Source organism: Arachis ipaensis, chromosome B02 (assembly GCF_000816755.2).
Source record: "Arachis ipaensis cultivar K30076 chromosome B02, Araip1.1, whole genome shotgun sequence".
Classification (NCBI taxonomy): Eukaryota; Viridiplantae; Streptophyta; class Magnoliopsida; order Fabales; family Fabaceae; genus Arachis; species Arachis ipaensis.
This window is the reverse complement of record NC_029786.2, coordinates 30,154,163-30,160,496: the sequence shown is the minus strand read 5'-3', so window position 1 is coordinate 30,160,496 and position 6,334 is coordinate 30,154,163.

Genomic DNA, 6,334 nt, shown 5'->3' with positions numbered 1-6,334 from the left:
TCGGTAGTTATTAATTTAAATATTAGTTAATAATATATTATCGTCGATTTTACCAGAGTACTTTCTGTGTAAGAGTACTTTCTGTGTAAATACAAGACAAATATTACAAATATTAGCATGAAACTCAAAGTAGACACAGTGATCTTTAGCGAATTTCGAAACACTAATCAAGTTCTTAGTAATTTTAGGTGTGTGTATCAATTGTTGCAGATTAAAGTATCTTTTAGAATATAAAGAAGAATGGTCACGGTAGTTATTAATTTAAATATTAGTTAATAATATATTATCGTCGATTTTACCAGAGTACTTTCTGTGTAAGAGTACTTTCTGTGTAAATTGACATTTCACAAGACAAATATTAGCATGAAACTCAAAGTAGACACAGTGATCTTTAGCGAATTTCGAAACACTAATCAAGTTCTTAGTAATTTTAGGTGTGTGTATCAATTGTTGCAGATTAAAGTATCTTTTAGAATATAAAGAATATAGAAAAGAATGGTCAATATGAGAGATAGAAATACTTTTACCATTACCCACTTGAACCTGTTTAGATCCTGTATATTCTAAACATGTCATTAAGTTTGATTGATTTGGTGTAACATGATGTGAAGCCCCAGTATTTGGGTACCATGCAGGATTTGAGACAGTGTATGGTGCAGCAAGAAAGGCAGTGGGATGATGAAAAGATGGTGCTGGGGGTGGAGGTGTGGTAGATACAGTTGATGAACCTTGAGAAGAATTAGAGGAGGTTGAGTAGTTCTAATTGTAGAAGGAATTTTTGGTTTTCTGTTCTTGATTCTGAGGTGGGGGATGAATATCTTGATTAAATCAGTTGAACCAATACCAAGCAATGTGACCAAAACAACCACAAACTTGGCATTGAGGTCTGCTATTTGTAGAGAACGATCGTCCTCCTCTAGTAAAGCGACCACCTCTACCTCTTCTGATTACTTGGTATTGCAGGAAGCAAACTACAATAAGTAGGAGCTCCAATGAAGTAGAATTTAGAAGCTTAGCTACATGTGGAAGAGAATTGGTGTAGCTCACAAATCTACTATCCGAATTGAAGATACTTTTAAAGACAATACCAACAATTTTTTGTGATAACATCAATACAATTCTAATTACATCCAACCCTGTACTGCACAATCGTACCAAGAATATTCAACTTGATGTTCAAATTATTAGAGAGAAGCTTAAGTCGAACTCATTGCATGTAGTGCACATCCCACGTCATGAACAAGTGGCAGATTCTGACCAAACCTTTCTCTGTGACTGCTTTTCAGTGGTTGAAAGACAAACTTTGAGTGATTTAGAGGCCTCACTGATGAGCGGATTATTTATACACTTTTTGGCAACATTTTCATATAGTTTTTAGTATATTTTATTTAGTTTTTATTAAATTTTTATAGGTTTTAGTGTTAAATTTATATTTTTGGATTCTACTATGAGTTTTTGTATTTTCGGACAATTTCAGGTGATTTCTGGCTGAAATTGAGGAGTTGTAGCAGAAGTCTGATTTAGAGATAGAGAAAGCATTGCAGATGCTATCCGGATCTGACCTCCTTACATTCGAAAAAGATTTTTTGGAGCTACAGAAGTCCAAATGGAGCACTTTCAACGACTATGGAAAGCTGATTTCTAAAACTTTCCAACAATATCTAATAGTTCATACTTTGCTTTGGATTAGAAGGCCCAAAACTGGCGTCCAACGCCAGCTACCTGCCCCCTTCCTGACGTCCAGCGCCCAAAGAGCAGAGTCTAGCGTCCAAACGCCCAGAGAGGACCCCCTAGCTGACGTTCCACACCCAAGAGATATACACCCCAAATAGTGGACATGTAGAATTAAACAAACCAAAGATTGCAATCATAGAGAGAATAACACACAAGAATGAAAATAGTGGTCAAAATATGCAACCACACATTGAGGCTTAAAACTCACAAGGTTGTGTATTCTTAGCTCAAAATCATATTCCACAATGTGTAATTCAAGCAAGTTTCAATGAAAATTATCAACTCAAATCAATCAAAGTTTCAATGCCATCAGTAAAAAGAAGTTTTCTTCGAAATTTTATTAAATTGACTAACACTTATCTATATATGTATATAATGTGATTGGAAGAAAAAGGTCAAAAATCTTAAGTTCATTTCCTAATTTCAATCAAACTAAATCATCAAGTGTATAGGGAATCAAACTAGGTGCAATCATCACATCATCCAAATCACAATCATAACTAATGGCTAAAAAAATCATATGTACAAGCCAAAATTAAAAGAAAATGTAAAAATATGCATTGCTATAATATAATACTAGGTTATGTACAAACAAAGCTAGAAGGTGCAATAAACTAAGTAAAAAGTTTTCAAAATGACAAAATATGTACAAAGTAACTAAAAAGCATAATAAGAAAAAAAACTAAACTAAAAATGTTCGGAAATAAATATTGTGACCCAAAAAACACTGTCAAAGTCGGACGACCTCCCTACACTTAAGGCTTAGCACCGTCCTCGGTGCTTCTAAAATCAGGCTGAGTTGAAGGAGTCCTCCTCGCTAGCCTAAGCTGGTGCGTCCCGCTCCTCCTCTTGGCTGTGCTCTGAGGCGGTGTCAGGCTCCTCTAGTGGGAATACGGTGCAGCCAAAGATCCTCTTCAAGTATTCAAAACATCGCTTATTACGACATTCCATATGATCCATCCGCAGGAAGAGTTGCTACACAAGACGGTAGATCAGCTGTGAGGCTGATGATGGTGCTGCGGCTGAGGGTACTAAGGCTAAGGTCCCTGCCTCTGAAGAAGGTGCTAGCTACCATCTACCTCAGCGTCTAGTGGTTGGCTCAGGACCAAACCAGTCACCGTGAGGAATCACCTTCTTGCTGCCGACGACGGTCGGCCTCTCATCTGTGGTCATCCAGATAACCTCGGGCTCACTGGAAGTTGAGTAATCATGCATGGAAAGGCGAGGTTGCCAATATAGTGAGCCCGCATCGGATGGTACAGTTGTTTACCTTTCAAGACACACCAGACCAAAACCGCGATATCAGCAACAATTTTGGTCTCGTGGGTGCTCGGCATCATGTAATTGGACAGAATCTGCTACCAAATACGAGCCTCATTGGCTAGAAAGCAAACTGAGAACCCCAAGGGATTTATCTTATCAGCACTAAACATCCATGAACTCGAGGTCTTAGCAATCACAGCCAATACCTTGTCCCAGTCAAAAGTCATGAATTTCCTTTCACTTTTTGCCTCGTCATAAGCATCACCTTCACTGGTTTTAGGCTGAAAGTGAAAAGCCTGCCCAATGACCTCTTCAATAACTGGTACCTTCTTGTCTCAAAGGTGAACTACATAGAGGGCCCCGATGTAATAGTTTGCATAAAATTTTTTGGACCTACGATGCATTCACCATTGGAAGTTCCCTTCCTAGGAAACCCCAACCCCGCTGAGCAATTCTGTTATCAGTGTACTTGCTTACCTCATCCGGGATTTGGAGCTTCTTCTCGACATGCGAGCTTCTCTTCCAAAGAAAGTCGGGGAACTTAAGTTCTGAGTAACGGTTGCTGAACTTGTACGTGTTAGTGGGAGGTGTATTCTGATCAATTTTGACTCTCCCACTGATACGTCGTTCATAAAATGCAACATCCACTCCCTCAGCGAACTGTAAGGTTCGTTTCCTTTTTTCAGACCCTATGGCCTTACCCTTGCCTTTTCTGTTAGACATCCTGAAAAACAATAGAGGAAATGGGAATACGAAATATGATCTAAAGGTGATGAGTGGATATTTTATACGCTTTTTGGCATCATTTTCATATAGTTTTTAGTAGTTTTTTTTTGTTTTTATTTAGTTTTTATAGGTTTTAGTGTTAAATTCACATTTTTAGATTCTACTAAGAGTTTTTGTGTTTTTGGACAATTTTAGGTATTTTCTAGTTGAAATTGAGGAGCTGGAGCAGAAGTCTGATTCATAGACAGAAAAAGCACTACAGATGCTGTCTGGATCTGACCTGCCTACATTCGCAAGAGCGAGTTACAAGTTACAGAAGACCAAATGAAGCGCTCTCAATGGCTATGAAAAGCTGACTTCCAGAACTTTCCAACAACATATAATAGTCTGCTTTAGATTGAGCTTTTCTAGAGTTACAGAAGACCAAATGAAGCGCTCTCAATGGCTATGAAAAGCTGACTTCCAGAACTTTCCAACAACATATAATAGTCTATACTTTGCTTTAGATTAGAAGCCCCAAAACTGGTATCAAACGCCAGCTACCTGCCCCCTTCCAGGCGTCCAGCGCCCACAAAGCAGAGACCAGCGTCCAAACGCCCAAAGAGGACCCCTTAACTAGTGTTCCATGCCCAGAGACCTCATAGCACGTGGATCTCATCAAAGCTCAGCCCAAACATTCACCAAGTGGGCCCCATAAGTGAATTTTAGCACTAGATAAACTGTTTTACCCTTACTAGTCATCTGTTTAGTATTTAAAGTGTATTTTACATAATCATTCGAACAGAGAGAAAGAGATCTAGGAGGACAGCCATTATTTCTAGTTTTACATTGTATTTTACCTTTAGTATGAGTTTCTAAACCTCCTAGGTTGAGGGGAGGAGCCCTGCTGAGTCCTATGAATTAATAAAAGTATTACTGTTTCTTCTTCGATCCGTGTTTAGTTTATCTCTAAGATGTATATCCGATCTTCATCGTGGTGAATAGAATGATCCAAAAAATTAGCTCTGTTCATCACATTAAGATGAACGTGCCTGATAAACACCCACGTCTACTTGGGTTCGTGTGAATATGTGGCCGGAAAATACGGACCAACAGCTATGTTTATACATCTCTCATACGGCTAATCCACGACTTTGTTGGGGACTTCTCGAGACACCAGTTCAGCCAATTTCTGGGGGTATTAGGGTCATCGTGGTATAGGCTAGAATCCAAAGAAGCAGCGTTCTCGGATCCGGAAGATTCGACCTTGTCTATGGCATTTTGAGTAGGATCGCCAAGAGAATGAACTGCTAGAGCTTCACCCTCCATCAGATTGAATGACTACAGGCAATGGCGTTTGATCTGGAGCAGAGGAGATCAATAACCACGGGCAATGGCTTTGATCATATATAGCCTGCCATAGAAGAAGATCATTCATAAGCAAAGAAGACAGTGATACCAGAATTAATTCAGAAAGGCTAAGCAACTCCAAACCTTAACTATTCCTATTTACTGATTTTAATATATACATTATTCCTCTTACAACTACAAACTCCATACATGACATAAAATCAACAACCTTCTGATCTGCCTGACTAAGACCTGCAAGATAACCATAGCTTGCTTCAAGTCAATAATCCTCGTGGGATCGACCCTGAATCACTCAGGTATTACTTGGACGACCTAGTGTGCTTGCTGGTACTGCTGTATGAAAGTGTGGGGATCGTACGCACCACTCACTCAAGTTTGAGGGGACTGTTATGGCAAATAAAGAAAAGCAAGATCAGTTAAAAATCAAGGCCAAGAAAGTGTAAATAGTTGATAACTAGTTGTACTTACTGTTATGGGTTAGGTAGTGTGAGTCTTGGTCTGATTTTTCAGCTTTGGTCACTCTATATAAGTCTCAGAGAAGTGGTGTGAAAGATCGATTTTTACATTTTACTTCTAGTTAGTCATTAATACAAGTTCTGAATTCCAATTCTGTTTGGTTCAAGTTTTCTCTATCTTGTTTGTTAGGGCAAGCTTTTCTTTTCCAATACTTCTTTAAAAGGCACTATGTTCCATAGTTTTTACTCACTCTTCTTTGATCCTCTAAGCATGTTCTAATACTGATTGGGTTAATGACCCTATTGGTCGTTATTCTATTACTGACTATTGTTTGTTTTACTTTTTTTTCGGATGTCAAGATACAAACATTTACTACATGATCAAGCACCTAAGTAGAATATCATGTTCCTGTTGATATTTCTGTTGAAGTAGTCCCAATTTGTTGTCTTCTCTCTAAGACATGAGAGCCTTCAATTATTTCCTACTAATCTATATTATGATAATTAAAGTTCTATTTAGATTGCTCATAATGAGAATTTTTTTTGAAATAAATAATAATATCATTATTTTCTAAAAAACAAAGTGATTTATTTATCCAAATCCAATTTTTTGGCAGGTTTCACGCATACTAGGTGGGCCAGGCCAGATCTGGCCTCAGTTTGGGGAAGACTATCCTGATCTAGTAGTAGCTTTGGGAAGATGTTCTCGATCTAGCATCGATGCAGCAGCAGTTCGAGAAAGATGTTCCTGATTTGATAGTAACTCATACATTTAAAATAAAAATTTAAAAATGATAATATTAAGT